Genomic DNA, 18,743 nt, shown 5'->3' with positions numbered 1-18,743 from the left:
TGGCGTCTCTGGTGATCTTGCTGGACACGGAAGTACTCAATATGACGTAGACAGTTCATAGAGACACGTGCCATGTGTTGACTCTATCGTACTGAAAAACGGCACCACGATACTATCATATGAGAGGTAAAAATGAGAACACAGGATGTCCATGACATACCGTTGTGCTGTCACTGTTCAACTTAATCACTACCAGGCATCCGAAATCATACCCGATGGTTCCCCATACCATGATGCCTGTGTAACACAGCTGTGCCTCTCCAAAACAAAACACTGGAAGTATGGGATCTCTCCTCAGATAGACGCTACACTTGCCGACATCGTCAGTCATCCTGTGTACTACAGAACCATCATTCATCGCTGAAAACACGGTAGCTCAGCTTGTTCGGTCAGAGGGCTGCTCGTCCTCTGTAATAAAAAAAACTGAGTAACTTGAACGGATGTCTTGTGACATCCGCACAGCCCAAACGCAACGAACAATAACGAACGAGAAAAAAAGACAATGCGACGCCAGCCGTCAGCAGTTTATGCTTCCCGGTCATGGCAGCACTCCAAACACAGGCATTTGTGTCGTGACGTTATAATGGTAGCCTACGCATCTACATCTACGTCATACTCCGCAAGCCACCTAATGGTGTGTGGTGCAGGGTACTTTCGGTACCACTATCTGATCCCTCCCACCCTGTTCCACTCGCGAATAGTGCGTGGGAAGAATGATTGACGGTAAGCCTCTGCATTGGCTCCAATTTCTCGAATTTTCTCCTCGTGGTCAATACGTGAGATGTATGTGGGGGGGGGAAGTAACATGTTATCTGACTCCTGAAAAGTGCTGTCCCGAAATTTCAATAGTAAATCTCTCCGTGATGCACAACGCCTCTCTTGTAACGTCTGCCAGAGGAGTTCGTTTAGCATCCTCGTAACGCTCTCTCGCCAGCTAAGCGATCCCGTGATGAAATGCGCCGCTCTTCGTTTGATCTTCTCTGTCTCCTCTATCAGTCCTACCTGATAGGGATCCCAGACAGATGAACAGTACTAAAGAATCGGGCGAACAAGCGCCTTATAAGCCAATTCTTTTGTCGATGAGTTACATTTCCTTAAGATTCTTCCGATGAATCTTTTCCCACTATCTGTTTTATGCGGCCATTCCACTTAAGGTCGCTCTGTATAGTTACGCCTAGATATTTTACGGCAGACGCTGTCTCCAGCTGTTTGTTATCAATAGTGTAGCTGTACAGTAGTGGATATCTTTTCCTATGTACGCGTAATACGTTACATTTATTCACGTTCAGGGTCAACTGCCAGAGCCTGCACCATTCATGAATTTTCTGCAGGTCCTTCTGCAAATTATTACTATCTTCTGGCGTTGATACTTTGGTATATACTGCACCTTCTGCGAATAGCCTTAAAGAGCATCCGGCGCTTTCTACTAGATCATTTATATATATTCTGTAAACAGCATCGGTCCTATCACACTTCCCTGTGGTACTCCGGATATTACCTTTACATCTGTCGATTTAGTTCCGTTAAGAGCGACGTGTTGAGTTCTATCTGCAAGAAAGTCTTGAATCCAATCGCAGGCTTGCTCCGATAATCCATAAGGTCGTATTTTTTTCATTAAACGGCACTGCGGGACGGTATCGAATGCCTTACCGAAATCAAGGAACACGGCATCAACTTGAGCGCTTTTGTCCACTGCGTTGTGGATCTCACGGAGAAACAGAGCGAGCTGAGTTTCGCAGGATCTGTGTTTGCGGAATCCATGTTTATTTTTATAGAGGAGATGTTCATTTTTCAAAAACGTCATAATTCTTGAGCATAAAACTTGTTCCATAATTCTACAACAGATTGACGTCAACGATATAGGTCTATAATTGTGTGGATCTGTTTTGTGGCCTTTCTTAAAAACGGGAATGGCCTGCGCTTTTTTCCAGTCGCTAGGTACCTCTCGTTGCTCAAGCGACCTACGATAAAATACTGCTAGAAGGGGAGCAAGTTCTTTCGCATAATCGTTATAGAATCTTATAGGTATCTCATCTGGTCCTGACGCCTTTCCACTACCAAGCGATTGTGGCTGGTTCTCATTGAGACGACAATTCCCTGTCCGATTGCTGTTAGTCTCTGACCACTGGTGCGGGATGAAGGAGGATGTTGCAGAGAATCTATTACTTTTTCGCGACTGACAGGCACAGATTTGAAGTTACGCTGTGCTTGGTGTACAATACGGCGATGTTCCTTTGCGTTAGTCTGACATCGCCGAACTAAACCGTGACGACGAGTATACCTTCCCTCACAGCCCCACGCATTCTAACATCGGACAACTGTTATATCCGAATGCCACACAAACATGGATATTGTACAATTAGACTAAACGGGAAACGAAGACCGACAATGAGGTCCCTTTCAAACTATTGTCTGGTGCTGATAACGCAGTCTTACATGAGTCAGTGTCGTCCACAGCGATCACTCAACATCTGACGCTATTCGCGACCCTTGTATACCCACCAAGCCTGGCAACAACACTCAAACTAACAGCAACAAAGCACTCTAGTGGTAGTTCTAACTGCCGCACAGATACGAAACTCTAATCGTTTGCACCCCGCCGATGGTGTGTGCATATACGAAGTTACATTGACATTTGATCATGTCTTCTGGGTGCTTCATTCTTTCCTTCAGGCAGTTTCGTTTAAGAAATCTAGGAGCGAGAAATTATGATGCCTCTCGGCTGCTATTACTCGTCAACCTTTCACTAGTGTAGGAATGTTGCAGGTACTTACGTGTACTATCTATGTGAGAGCTGCCGTTTTTTTCACTGGTCTTTCTGAAACGAAAGAAAGAAGATTTCAGAGAACTTGTAACAATATACACTGATTAGTCAGATTATTATGACCACCGACTTAGTATCGATGTAAATCCTTCTAGACGATAGTAGCGTCACCTGACGAAGAATGACTGCTAGTCAGACACACACACGGTGCCTGTACTATCAGTGAGCGTGTTGTATGTGTTTAGAATGGGGATACGTGCGATATGTCTGAGTTTGACCTAGGGCAGAGGCTCGGCACAAGTACACTCATGGAAATGGAAAAAAGAACACATTGACACCGGTGTGTCAGACCCACCATACTTGCTCCGGACACTGCGAGAGGGCTGTACAAGTAATGATCACACGCACGGCACAGCGGACACACCAGGAACCGCGGTGTTGGCCGTCGAATGGCGCTAGCTGCGCAGCATTTGTGCACCGCCGCCGTCAGTGTCAGCCAGTTTGCCGTGGCATACGGAGCTCCATCGCAGTCTTTAACACTGGTAGCATGCCGCGACAGCGTGGACGTGAACCGTATGTGCAGTTGACGGACTTTGAGCGAGGGCGTATAGTGGGCATGCGGGAGGCCGGGTGGACGTACCGCCGAATTGCTCAACACGTGGGGCGTGAGGTCTCCACAGTACATCGATGTTGTCGCCAGTGGTCGGCGGAAGGTGCACGTGCCCGTCGACCTGGGACCGGACCGCAACGACGCACGGATGCACGCCAAAACCGTAGGATCCTACGCAGTGCCGTAGGGGACCGCACCGCCACTTCCCAGCAAATTAGGGACACTGTTGCTCCTGGGGTATCGGCGAGGACCATTCGCAACCGTCTCCATGAAGCTGGGCTACGGTCCCGCACACCGTTAGGCCGTCTTCCGCTCACGCCCCAACATCGTGCAGCCCGCCTCCAGTGGTGTCGCGACAGGCGTGAATGGAGGGACGAATGGAGACGTGTCGTCTTCAGCGATGAGAGTCGCTTCTGCCTTGGTGCCAATGATGGTCGTATGCGTGTTTGGCGCCGTGCAGGTGAGCGCCACAATCAGGACTGCATACGACCGAGGCACACAGGGCCAACACCCGGCATCATGGTGTGGGGAGCGATCTCCTACACTGGCCGTACACCACTGGTGATCGTCGAGGGGACACTGAATAGTGCACGGTACATCCAAACCGTCATCGAACCCATCGTTCTACCATTCCTAGACCGGCAAGGGCACTTGCTGTTCCAACAGGACAATGCACGTCCGCATGTATCCCGTGCCACCCAACGTGCTCTAGAAGGTGTATGTCAACTATCCTGGCCAGCAAGATCTCCGGATCTGTCCCCCATTGAGCATGTTTGGGACTGGATGAAGCGTCGTCTCACGCGGTCTGCACGTCCAGCACGAACGCTGGTCCAACTGAGGCGCCAGGTGGAAATGGCATGGCATGCCGTTCCACAGGAATACATCCAGCATCTCTACGATCGTCTCCATGGGAGAATAGCAGCCTGCATTGCTGCGAAAGGTGGATATACACTGTACTAGTGCCGACATTGTGCATGCTCTGTTGCCTGTGTCTATGTGCCTGTGGTTCTGTCAGTGTGATCATGTGATGTATCTGACCCCAGGAATGTGTCAATAAAGTTTCCCCTTCCTGGGACAATGAATTCACGGTGTTCTTATTTCAATTTCCAGGAGTGTATTTAGGAAACTGCACGAATTCCAGGGTGTTCGAGGAGTGCTGTGGTAAGTGTCTTCAACATGTAGTGAAACCAAGGTGAAATCACGTCCAGAGGTCGGGTTTGGGAGGCCGCACCTCATTGCAGATGTCGAAAGTCGTAGGCTGGGTAGACTGGTAAAACAGAACTGGCGGTGCACTGTGGCTGAACTAAAATCAGACTATAATGTTGGGCAGAGTACAATCTTAATCACGCCAATGGGAGGGCGTGAATCGGCGTCTTCCAAGCTGGCGGCGACTCCATTATGCTCTGGGGAACATTCACGTTGGCATTCATGGGTCCAGTGGAGCTCTTGCAAGGCACCGTGACGGCCAAGGAGTCTCGCTGCAGAACACGTGCACCCGTTCATGACGAAATGTTTCCCGACAAGTTTCAATAAGATAAAGCGCCGTGTCACAAGGCCAGTAGTGCGACTGAGTGGTTCGAGAAACACAGTGGCGAGTTCCAGTTGATACCTGTACCACGAACTCGCCAGATCTGAACCCGATCGAAGACATCTGGGATGTGATTGAACGTAGCGTCAGGGGTTATTGGTCCTCACCCCGGAGTTTACGGGAATCAGGTGACTTGTATGAGTGGATGTGGTGGCAACTCCCTCCACCGACCTACCAAGGCCTCACTGCTTCCTTGCCACGACGCATCGCCGCTGTAATCCATGCCAAATGTGGACATACCGGGTATTAGGTAGGTGGTCATAATGTTCTGGCTGGTGTGTAAAAAATGGATAGTGGAGTGAAGAAATCATCGAAGGTGCCGAAAGCTGAGAAACTCGAAGAGGTAACAACAAAAAAAGAGCAAGATTAGTGTTTAAAATCCGGTGGTCATTACAGACAAAGGATAAGCTCGAGGCCGGCCGTAGTGCCCGTGCGGTTCTAGGCGCTACAGTCTGGAGCCGAGCGACCGCTACGGTCGCAGGTTCGAATCCTGCCTCGGGCACGGATGTGTGTGATATCCTTAGGTTAGTTAGGTTTAATTAGTTCTAAGTTCTAGGCGACTGATGACCTCAGAAGTTAAGTCGCATAGTGCTCAGAACCATTTGAACCATTTGATAAGCTCGAATTGAGGAAGGTTGAGAAAGGAAATCGGTCGTATCCTCTCAAAGGAATGAGCCCCGTATTTTGCCGGAATGATTTTGGAAAATCACGGAAAACCTAAACCTGGATGGTCAGATGAGGGTCTGAACCGCCGTCCTCCTGAATGCGATTCCAAAGTGCTAACCAATGCTCCATCGGTGAGTATACAGAAGTTCAACCGACTAGCGAAAGACCAGTTTCTCTTTTCATAATTTTCTTAGCTTTCCTAACATACCCAGAATAGCATTTATATGGATATTGCAGTGAACTGTTCTGCCTGCGCAGATATTGTGAATTTATTTTTTATGTGTCGTAAATATTGTTGATATAAGATGTAAGGATATAAATAGTGTTGCTTTTAACCTAAATCTTGAAGAGCGCAGAAACATATCGTTATATATGCAAAAACTAATAATTCATTAATTGAAATAACGGAACAGAAGAATGTTTACGAGGTGTATAGAGGTCAATAACGCATGTAAGTTATAGTGAGAGCGGATGCGAAAGTTTCAAAGGTCTCTCCGAATTGGGCGACTGGGGGTCATACACAGGACATTGTCACTATAGGGCTGCAAACTATTCCAAAACAAACACTACGCTTTGTCCACATTAGACGACGCCATATAAAAACGCTACATGAGCAGTGATAACGTCCTACCGGAAATAGCAACTTCCGAATTCCCTCTTAATTATGTTTGTATATGACTCTGTTTTTCATGCGGACCATTACGAAACTGTTCATTTATTCTTTTTATCGTGAAATCCATGTATTATTCGCGCTGTAAACCTAACCCTATAGATTATCCGTAGCATGCTAGCTTAGGGAAATGAATCCCGCCCTCATTCAATCCGCGTGCGAGATAAGCGACGGTTCTTCTCATACTGCCTTCGGCATGTGTGTGGATTTTCTTTGGTATTCTGCACTCGTCTAGGCAAATTTCAAGATGAGTCTAGAGATATGCCATCTGGTTTTCGGAAAAATACTATCCACACAATTACAAAGACTGTAAGAGCTGACAACTGCGAAAATTATCGCACTATCAGTTTAACAACTCAAGCATGCTAGATGCCGACAAGAATAACAGAAAAAAATTGAGGTGATATTACATGACGATGAGTTTGGCTTTGGGAAAGGTAAAGGCACTAGAGAGGCAATTCTAACGTTGCGGTTGATAATGCAAGCAAGACTACAGAAAAATAAACACACATGCAGGAAATGATACCTGATGAGGAGCAGAAAAGGTCATAAGGATATATGGTCGTAAATGGTTTCCAAGAGAGGTACAACCACTTTAAGATGGCGATAAAAGATCTTCAACAGTGTAGGTTCCAGTGACTGAAAGCACACACGAGAACACATCAGGAAAGTGGGAATATTCTGTCTGAACTAATGTTTTAGCTTCACGCTCTGGAGTACCATCAAGTGGTAGTCACATTATTCTTAATAGAAACGGCAAGTCATCCAACAGGGGAGGTTTGGTCACTCACAGGAAGTGCAAATGTGCCTCACCTGTGAGGCGTAGTGGATGGCTGATTGGTCCCACGTGGCGGGCGTCGATAAATCCCGCCCACTCACTGAGGCTGAACGGATGCTGACGTTTCGCTGCCACTACACCATGGGAATCCTCCAGTAGCCCGCAGGTGAGTGTTGTGAAGACTGATGATACGTAATGGCAGACTCATCTGTGGATAGGGTGGCTGAAAGAAATCTCAGCATCATGGTGGTCTGAGCAACGAACCGGCGACAAAACCGTCGCCAAAGGACCAAGTACGTCGGTAACAAGCAATGCCTGCTTTGTGAGTGATAGGGATTCCCAGTGAATGTACCTCCCTTGGAACACATTCCTAATAATATGCCCATATAACTTATCTGGGACTGTTCCCTGCAGTTTGTTCCCATTTAGCAAAATCACATTGTACGTCGTTTCGACCACTGTTAGAAGTGACCCGCATCAGGTTGACGCGTTTACTATTTGGCCAGTGCCACGTTCATATTTTGTGGAGTCACATCCCGTCCTGTCCCTGGTATCAGTCTGTAAAAACGGCATTGATCTCTATCTTCACTGGATGCCAGGAATGGAGAGGTGGGGACTGATGTAATTTATTGACAGCTGTTTCTTTTTATTTTTCTTTTTTTCAACAGTAACCGAAACATAGAGCCGTAAAAAAACATGAAGACGCGGTCATATACCCGAAAAGTTTTATTGAAGACAACAACGCGAGCAAAAAAAAGTCTACATTCGCACGTATTTCTGTCAGTTTAGGACCGTTACCAGGTAACGTTATAAGAGAAGGTAAAAGATCCTGAGAAAAGCGGCGCTTTTCGTCACGAATTCGTGTAGTAAGTGCCAGATGCTCATCAAATTCTAATGCCAGACAACAGAGAGTCATTCTACGACAAGTAAAGATTTACTGTTAAATAACGGAGCAAGAATTTTTCAGATAGCGTATTAATTTGTTTCGACATACAACAGCTGAAATGGAAATATGAGGGATATATGAGCTGCTGTGGAGGTTTACCGTTAGATTTTCATGCTGCGCACCATTCGCGGCTGGATCAGGAGAGGGACAAACGACAGTGGAATGCAAATGACCCTCCTCAAGCCGTAGTAGAAACTGCATTCTCAGCTCGCAGCTGACAGGCTCTGCAGAGCCGGGCGAAGTGGCCGAGCGGTTCTAGGCGCTTCAGTCTGAAACCGCGCTGCTGCTATGGTCGCAGGTCCGAACCCTGCCTCGGGCATGGATGTGTGTGATGTCCTTAGGTTAGTTATTTTTAAGTAGTTCTAAGTTCTATGGGACTGATGACCTCAGATGTGAAGTCCCATAGTGCTCAGAGCCATTTGAACCATGCGGCTCTGCAGATTATGTAGGCTCCCTGCAATAGAACAGTTAACGGGTAACACTCGCTTCATTAAAGTTTGTGAAACTTCTGCAGACTTGATGTCATTTTGACGTCACGCCCAATACCGACTACCGCATGATCGGCTGTCGACTTTGTGACAAGAAGGAATATGAATGTACTTTGCTCCTTGGTTCGCTCGTAGCAATTTCAGCTGTCTTAAGTAAACACTCGGAAATCGCCACACATTCGCAAATAAAATGCAAAATATTTGTGACAAGGAAGAATATGAAGGTTATTGCTCCTCGTATCATTCGCAGCAATTCAAACAATCCTCTTAGGTGCTTGGTAAGCGCACACTCAAAAAGCGGCACATATTCGGAAGTAAAGAGCCAAATATTTGTGAGAAGGACGAATATGAATTTTATTGTTGCTCGTTTCAGTCGCAGCAATTTAAGCTGTCCTCTTAGGTCCCTGCATAACTATACATTCGGAAATCGCTAAATATCAATGTCATCCTTCGTTCTCAAAAGACGGAATGTAAATAACATCGAATATTGCAGAACGTACTTGTATTACGTACAGAAGAAAGTCCCAGAACGTGTTGATAAGGCTTACATGAAAAAAATTGCGTGTGAAAGGATGCGAACCCACATCTTTTGGGTCCAGTAACCACGACGCTATCCATTACACTAGCATTTATTTGTGTCATGTTTGTCTCCTGTCTTGATTACCATATTCTCTCTTGAAAGCTTATACCGTTTATGCATTGTTACGTGCCATTTAATGATAATGGATACTTGTTTGTAATAAATTTTCGGTGTTCCATTACCCTGAAACGACAGACTGAAAATTATAACACAAACTTGTTTCATGCTTAATTTCTAAATTAATGACGAGAGTACTCTTATCTGAAGGTACTAAACATTGATAAATCATTGGGACATTTTGGTATAGCAATAATTATAACAAGTCATTACAAAAATGAGGAGTTTTTGTACATCTCTAGCACTCCCGCATGAAGTTTTTTTTGAGAGGGCCGTATCGAACGCTAACGAAAGTGCGTGTGGTATCAAAATGACGTCACGTTTGTAGGAAGTGAAACGAGTATGACTCCGACGCGTATGACTCCGTCCGCTGGGATGCAACGAATACGACTGATGTAAGACAGACCACGACACCATTCGTTTTAGCTAAATCCTCGAAGAACATGGACTTGATCTGAAAACTCTGATCCTAATTAATCAGCCTTTTATCGGCACAAGGTGTAAAGTAAAATTCACGGGTGAAATGTCTGATGGCAATATGATTAAAACCGGTGGCCGACAGGGCTGCTCTTCAACATAGTTCTGGACCAAGTCATCCGAAAGTAGAAAAAGAACTTAAAATTCAAAACTACTGGAAACACGTTAACTAGAACTACATTAGGATTATACCAAAAAAGAAAATAGGAGTAAACTACTAAATTACAGACCCATATCGCTAACGTCGACTTGCAGTAGGATTTTGGAAGATCTACTGCGTTCGATAATTATGACGTACCTCGAAGGAAACAATTCATTGACAAACAGCCAACACGAGCTCAGAAACTATCGTTTCAAAGAAACACGACTAGCTCTTTATTCTCTCGAAGTAACGGTTGTTGTCGACAGGGGATGTCAAATTGATTCCATGATTTTAGTTTTCCAGAAGGGTTTCGACATCTTTCCTCACAAGCGTCTTAAAATCAAATTTGTCTATGGAGTATCGCCTCAGTTGTGTGACTGGATTCGTGATTGCCTGTCAGAATGTTTACAGTTCGTAGTAACTGATGGAAAGTCCTCGAGTAAAACAGAAGTAATGTTTGCCGATTCTCAAGGAAGTGTTATAGGTCCTCTGCTGTTCCTGATCTATATAAACAATAAAAAGACAATTGTAGACGATGCTGTCACGTATCGTCTTGTAAAGTTATCAGATGATTAAAGCCAATTGCAAAATGATTTACACAAGATATCTGTATTGCAGGAAAGGTGGCAACTGACTGTAAATAACGAAGTGTGAAGTCATCCACATTAGTAACTGAAGGAATCCGCTAAATTTCGGTTATGTAATAAATCTAAAAATTATAAATTCAACTAAATTGGAACCGTCACATACGTAATGTTGTGGGGAAAGAATACTAAAGTTTGAAATTCATTGTCAGAACATTTAAAAATGCAGCAGGTCTACACAAGAAACTGCTTATACTGCGCTTGTGCGCCCTCTTTTGAAGTACTGCTGTGCGACTTGGGGTCCGCATCAGATAGGATTGATGGAGGAGATAGAAAAAGTTCAAAGCGATGTAGGGGATAGAACGGCATGAATATGATGCGTGAATTACTAGGGTGTCAATCATTAAAACTAAGGCGTGTTTCATTGCGGCAGGATCTTCTAATTAAATTTCAATCGCTAAGTTTCTTCTCAGCGTGAAAATATTTTGCTGGCGCATACCTACATGAAATGTTCATCATAATAAAATAAGAGAAATTAGAGTTCATTCGGAAAGATTTAAGCACCTGTTTTTCCCGCATGTAACGATAGAAAAGTAGCTTGAAAGTGGTCCGATGAACCCTCTGCGAGGCACTAAGTTGTGAATTACAGAATAATCAAGTAGATGTAGTTGTAGATGGAGATATTTAAATTGGAATGACGATACCACTGCAATCTAAGATGCGCTGGAAAGGTAGCTCACAAATTTCCTTCCATAACACTTAGTTCGTGTTCTCAGTACTGGAAATCCAAAAACAGTCCAGCAATTATGGTCAAATCTAGGGAGTACCGTACTTCAAGGACCTAGGCGAATTCTTTGAACCTACTGGGGAGAGACAACAGCACAGAGAATTCGCCTACAGAAATTCATAAGGACCTACGGAAGAAACAAAATGTACGACAAAAACTGTTTCTCCACACATTCAAAAGTTTGGTCTACTGCATGGTTATTTAACCTGAAGCCCTTTATTCCAGCGGAACTCTCACCCATCACATAAAATGCGACGAAGCAAACATCCTGAAAAAGTTTTCAATCAAATAAACTTTACCAACAGCCGTACGCTTTAAGATTTTTTATTCGAATCAACGAGATTATCGCATAGCGCCATAAAACTGGATATCGTGAATCTCAGTCGTTGTACAGCTGATTCAAACGAAAGCGTGAATCAACTACACAACGATTGGGATTCACGATATCCAGTTTTATGGCGCTACGCTAAGCACGTTGATTAGAAGAAAAAGTGAATGGGGCCTTAAGATGGCAAAATGAATTGCCGAAACTGGTTGCTTTCGAAATAAAATAAAATATCTTAAAGTCTACGGTTGTTGGTGAAGTTTATTGAATTGGAAAGTATGTACCAGTTGATGTCACCTGGCCGTAATGGACCAATAGAGATCCTGAAAAAGGTCCAAACATTACGGAAGATAGCTACAGACTAAATTTTCAAAAACAACGAAACAGTTATCCATCTTCACGGCAGACATTCAAAAGAGAAAATAAGAACTTTATGGGCACATCCACAGGTACTTAGCAGCAAACTTACGATTATCCTACAAAACCGATTCAGATACTGTACGTTGTATTCAACGAGTCAGGGCCGAGATAAATTTCTCGGAAGCTTTAGACAGACGCTCGTACAAGTGTAAAAACTGGCAGAGGAGAAGTCTAATTGGTGAACGGAACCGTGAAGAAAACAGTAACAAGACTGGCTGAGGAAAGAAAAGGAATTTATGGAGGAAATATGAGAACTGCATGTAAATTCAGAAAATTCATCATAAAGCTTTGCCTGATTCAGCAAGGTCTAATTAACCTAATGTAATAATGGCAATAAGTGATGAAACTGTCTCAGCAGTGCGGAGATTTTTTGTTAGCTACACTAGTGCTGGAGAGGTGTCTCCAACACATCATTAATAAACTATATACTGAGTCATCTATTAAAGCTGATTCCAATTGCTCCTAATGTGTTTAGTGTCTTCATATTGCTCTGTATTGCATCATCTGCCACAAAGAAGATTATTTCTCTCGCTTAAGTTGTCCTTACCCAACATCTATTTCTAGATAATGCCTACGTCGTCTGTGACTTCTGTAAATTGAACATAATATTGCAGGCGTTCCAAAAAGTGCGTTTGTAACACCTTGACGACAGACAGGTAAGGCACGGAATTATGGACAACGGTGGACCTCCCAGAAAGATGTAAGCTCTGAACGTTTTCACACTAGTGCCGAGCTGTTCTTGCCCGCCTCTGCCTGCGGGAGGAGTCCCTGCGCCAGCTTCCCCCACACGCGGTGCTTGACGTGCGTTCGGCAAACAACGCCCGCCAGACGTCTACGCCCTTCCTGAGTAATTCTTCACCGCTCGCCTCCTAAAACACAAATGCCTCAAGGAAAAGTGGTACTTCATAGAAGGACTTTTTATGTGTTTCCTTCAGTTGGTGAAGAGACGTGAGAAAACTGTATTTTAGAAAGAAAGACATTTTAGTCATGGTGGAGATGTCAGTCATTATCGAAATAAAACTCCCTGTCACATTTAAACTGTGTGCCGGACCGGGACTCAAACATGGGACTTTTACCTTTCGCGGGCTTATGCTCTATGGCTGAGCTGTCCAAGCACGATTTACGACTCGTCTCAAAACTTTATTTCTATTAAACTATTTAGAAACTGCAAAACCCCTAGGGCTTACCGTAGAAAGATACGAACAATAAGAAATAAATTTTTGTCGTACGAAACGGGTTAAATGGTAAATAGCCCAGCCTAAGTTCCTTAGAAGAAAATTCTGTCGCAATGCTATTGCATCTGGGTGAAGTGGCTCGATTTTAACAATATTATTTCTGATTGCGGTAACTGGTATCCGCTTCTAGCTGTCGTGCTCCAGTACACTAAACAAATATACGTCGATGTTTACGACACCTACAGTCTGTAGGAACAGGCAGTGACGTCATTCAGTTATGTACAAAGTATAAACCCTTAGTTTTTATGACTGTTTACTGTACATGGCAATCCACTGAATGTGCTCCAACAGGATAGAAATTGTAGACAGTTTGTGCGGGAGAAGTAACGGCTGTTGGTTCGATACACAATCTGGTCCATGCCTTTTCAGATAATTTCCTCACACCCATTTAGAAAACTGTCGCAGCAAAAGAAGGCAGCGGAAAACTTCTGGAAATGATGAGAATACCAAGAATGATATTAATATGTCGCACGTATTAAGAAGCAACGCTTAAACATCGAAATCACTTACACAAACTATTTTTCAGGAAGCCAAAATTTTTGTACGTCAATCTTAGAGACATGTTACAGGTGCTATATAAGCAAGTCCGACTCGTCCACGACACCGCAACGAAACGAGGCTTTGCTTATACTTCATATGGAACCGACTGTAGGTAAATCTCATCTCTTTCTAATTGTGTCTAGGACACAAGGAGTGCGCTCAAACACTCCTCAGGTCAGTAAGATTTAGGTCTCCTTCTTTTCACACTTCCGGAAAATACTGCGGTGGTCACTTCAAAACAGCCGCGGCAGTTTCCTTCGGCGCGTTTTCATCTAAGCTGGTAACCCATCTCTAACGCCTACGAAACTGAACTAACTTTCCTTCCTCCACATCTTGCATGCAAGGCCCAATGAGAACCCCACTGATTCGAAGGTACTTGCCTGTCCCTCAAAGATACCTGACTTCCACGAAACTGCAAATGCGGGATCGCCAAGCGACGAATTTAATTAGTAGAGCGGCTTCAGCTTAGGTGAGTCATGGAATCAGGCGCTTTCTGTAATAAAGTTACAAAGAATTCGTGAGGGCGCTGCTCAGAGGGATATATTGACGTCTGAGGATGGATAGACTCCGCAGCCACAGCCACTGTACCGCTTTCCGCCGATCAGCATCTCCGGCACCTGTGTATCTGTGGCGGCACGCGCGGTGGCGCGGTCCGCGAATTTAAAAGGTCGGAGCGAGAGATGTAGCGCCAGTCTTTCGTCTTACTCTGAAGACAGCTGAATGATAAACAGCCGCAATATTAGAAGCTGAATTTATGCTACTGCACATCAGAAATTTAACGGAGCTGTCATTCCGCCGACATTGATGCATTTGCTTCCGTGTTCCGGAAATCAATTGTGTGCTGCTGAGCTGACGTGATTAAGCACGGGTCACCAAAGCTTGTGAATCACAGACGTCTCATTTCTGGAAATGAGCTACACGCTACAGAGGATGTATGTTATTTGTGTAATTACGTGATGGAAGGATAACTGGGAAAAGAGGAGACATTTGGGACTGATCTTCCAAATCACAGGCGCATCAGCACAGGACGCGTGGCTGTAACTTCGGGGTCATTCAGATGCAGGCAACCTCTAGCACAGCCCGGCCGCATTCTCGTCAACTCAGTGCACAGCGAGACACAACATGCAACGAGAGGCGCCGTGAAGTAATGCACAGCAACTCGCTAACTGTTCGCAGTCTTGTGCTGTCGCCGCTGTGAACAAAGGCTCACATCGCTCTTAGCTCACCCCCCCCCCTTCCGCCCCCCTCCGCACCGACACCACCTCAATATTTTTCTCTCGGCGTAACGCCTTTTTGTGTGGTCTACACAAGTTCTACAGCATAGCCGTAGGCATTGTTTGGCAGGTTCCACAGTTTTGTCTATTTTTATATATTCTGTAATTTGCACGGCGGATAGTATTAGATGCTGTTAGATATTTTTCACTACTCTCAGGTGCTTCGTTTTGTGCTTATTTCCGTATAGATACGATTCTTTGCTCATTCTCCAACTAGCCGTAATTCCATCATCTTGGAAAGCAACGTAGGATGGACCGCTCACTATTCATCTGATTATCCGAGATAATATGAAGTATTAAATTCTTATGTGAAAAAATCCAAAGGACAAACTTACTTAACAATTTAACAAATACGTGTGTCCGGTAACTTACATTAACAACCAATGGTAAACTCGCAAGAAATTAAAGATCGTATGTGAGAAACCCAGAGCCGCTATTTGTAAAATAAATAATGTATTCGGGATGCATCACCTCTCAATACAAACAAAGTTAAGATTTCTACCTTGCTACATGCTTCCCATCCTTTTCTGTGGTTCTGGCACCTAGATTTTGACCGAGACAACGGTCAAACTGCTTGAGGCTGTAGAGGTGAATGATAGGAGTGCCACGGAATGATAAAATTACTAACAACGACATTCTTCGCAAAATATTGGCAGAAAAAGAAACCTTAAGCACAGTAAAATGCAGATAATTACAGTATCTCTGCCATGAGAGGTAAAAACAGGTAAAAACGGCTGCAGAACGTTCTTCAAATCAAAGTGTCTGGTAAATGAGGGGGAGAGAGAAAATGGTTCAAATGGCTCCGAGAACTATGGGACTTAACTGCTACGGTTATCAGTCCCCTAGAACTTAGAACTACTTAAACCTAACTAACCTAAGGACAGCACACAACACCCAGCCATCACGAGGCAGAGAAAATCCCTGACCCCGCCGGGAATCGAACCCGGGAACCCGGGCGTGGGAAGCGAGAACGCTACCGCACGACCACGAGATGCGGGCGGGGAGAGAGAGAAGAAGATCTTGGTTCGGAGACTTAAGGACATGGAAATTTTTCGAACGAGCAAGACTGATAGCTGTGATGGTCGCCAACAACCAGAATGGACAGTCATTAGAAAAAGATGATGTTCTTAGTTTTAGTCATGTCATGTTCTGTAGATCATTTTCCCGATTATTTTATCGATATGATGTGGAACAAGTCAGATTACATATGAATAGTGCTAATATTAATATTACTGAAATTTTTAGTTATACACATGCAACTACATTCAGAGGTACATTTTTTTTACCAGTTCTGAAACAGAAACTCGTCCATGGAATAGAAGGAGTTAAGTTAGATTTAAAACTTGATCTGCTACTGCCAGACACTTTATGATGTTGGGCAAATGATCAAGGATTTTTGTTGCTGAATAATGTACTCCTTTTTGAGCAACTGACAGCTTCAATAACGGATAGGAAATGTCATTTTTCTCTCTAGTGTTGTACGTATGAACATCAATGTTCTTCGCGAATTGAGATGGATTGTTTGTAACGAATTTCATTAGCGAATATATGTACTCTGATGGTGCAGTTAAAATACCTAACCCCTTGAAAAGGTGCCTACATGACGTCCTTGGGTCAACACCAGTAATTATTCTCACTGCTCTCTTTTGTGCAATCAATACTTTATGTCTAAATGGTGAGTTACCCCAGAAAACTATTCTGTAAGACATTATTGAGTGGAAATATGCAAAGTACTTAGGAGGCTGATCTGCTTATTACCAAGACTAGTGACTATACGAAGAGCGAAAGAAGTTGAACTTAGTTGTTTGAGAAGCTCAATAATATGCTTCTTCCAGTTCAAGTTGTTATCAATCTGAAAACCCAAAAATTCTGAGAAATCTACCCAGTTAACTGAACCCTGTCCTACGGAAACAATATCTAACAGATTGGCTACTTCAGCTGGTAAAAATTTTAGCAAATGTGACATACAGAAGCAGCGAGTGACGCAGAAAGGATCAGAGTGTATAAGTCTCCTCGACTACCAGGATACTAAAGACGAAGTGCAAATTCTGGGTGGACTGAGATGGGGATGGAAATCGGCTTGTCTTTTCCAAGGAACCGTCCCAGAATAAGTTTCAGTGATTTAAGGAAAACACAGAAGGCACAAATCTGGACGACTGAAACGGGCTTTCGAACCCCGATCCTAACAAATGCAAATCCAGTGCGTACCACCTCACTCGGTAATATGCGATGTGGAACACCACGAAAAGTGGGAAGGGATTACAAACAGGACTACGCGACGCACACGGCGTTCCGAAATCCTACTTGGACAAGGATAATTATGTGGATGAGATACTCGAAAGTAGACGTGAGCAGTATGTGTGCATTTGTCGACAAGAAGTCAAAGACACAGTCTTCGATCGTTCGCCCCGCAACTACGTGTCGACTCCGTAATTCTGCAGGCGGCTGAGCTGACACAGCGCCCACCTAAACAGACTGCGAGCACGGCCGAGTTGCTTCACAACTCACGCGCGGCAAGCGGAAGGCTCTGTGTTGCAGTGCACTACCAGCACGCGTGAAGAAACCGTGATAGTGTGTACAGTCTTGCACTGAGATGCATTGCTGAAATATATGGATTATACTTCGCAGGCTTCGTTATAATTTTTGTACGACAGATCACCAACTGAGCCTCCGGCATAGCCAGTTGCCACATCTAACGACACAAGGTCCGAACAAAGTAACAAATTACGACAAATTTGTCCGGATATGCTTTAATTTGAATTATTATTGAAACAGTAGTGTACAATGGCAAATTAACTACCCGCAACTGTCCGCTCATACGGACTATACATGTCGTGGCCTAAGCGTGGTTCAAATGGCTCTGAGCACTATGGGACTTAACATCTGAGGTCATCTGTCCCCTAGGACTTAGAACTACTTAAACCTAACTAACCTAAGGACATCATACACATCCATGCCCGAGGCATGATTCGAACCTGCGACCGTAGCGGTCGCGCGGTTCCAGACTGTAGCGCCTAGAATCGCTCGGCCACTATGGTCGGCGCCTGTGCATATTAAACGTCTTAGGGGAAATGTATTGGAGCTTAAGACTGAATTAAAGAACTTTTTTTTGGGTATCACCTTCTATTCCATTGAACAGAACCTTCACTTTGATATATTAGTTTATTTTCTAGTTATTGTTAATAGTGTAATACAATAGTATTTTGTGATGTAAAGTAATTTAATTTCACTTTACATAAATAAAAGGATTGTCTTTGACTTATTCCACTTTTCAGAGGCCCCGTTGCGAGGCATACATGGAATATGATCAAATTAATTTCGCGTGCGATGCTGGTTCAGCTGGAACGACGGTTCTTCCGAAATCGATCACGGGAGACATCAACCGCTATTCAGGTGGTGAAATTGCCTAATCCTATTCTCTTTGAAGTGGTTTCTCTGCTCTTGTCCAGCATTTAGTAGTCGAATCGTTTCCTCATGTGTTAAGCACTGAGCCCTAATCTTCCTGCGGCCGCGGTGATCTAGCGGTTCTGGCGCTGCAGTCCGGAACCGCGGGACTGCTACGGTCGCAGGTTCGAATCCTGCCTCGGGCATGGGTGTGTGTGATGTCCTTAGGTTAGTTAGGTTTAAGTAGTTCTAAGTTCTAGGGGACTTATGACCTAAGATGTTGAGTCCCATAGTGCTCAGAGCCATTTGAACCTAATCTTCCTACCTTTTTCTGCGTCATATGCCGGTGTCGTTGAATAATACCGCTG

The 18,743-nt window shown here is 44.3% G+C and overlaps 1 protein-coding gene across 1 annotated transcript in view; it reads right to left on the bottom strand.

Moving 5' to 3' along the window:
* Positions 1 to 18,743, bottom strand: part of LOC126175383 (ABC transporter G family member 23) — a 501,239-nt gene that overhangs the window by 253,642 nt on the left and 228,854 nt on the right. The window contains exon 3 of the mRNA XM_049922158.1: positions 2,775 to 2,818. The gene's annotated coding sequence lies outside the window, so the exon portion shown is untranslated. The remainder of the gene's footprint in view (positions 1 to 2,774; positions 2,819 to 18,743) is intronic.

This window comes from Schistocerca cancellata, chromosome 3 (genome assembly GCF_023864275.1).
Source record: "Schistocerca cancellata isolate TAMUIC-IGC-003103 chromosome 3, iqSchCanc2.1, whole genome shotgun sequence".
Lineage (NCBI taxonomy): Eukaryota > Metazoa > Arthropoda > Insecta > Orthoptera > Acrididae > Schistocerca > Schistocerca cancellata.
The sequence above is the reverse complement of the archived record's forward strand: the minus strand, read 5'-3'. Positions and strand labels throughout refer to the sequence as shown.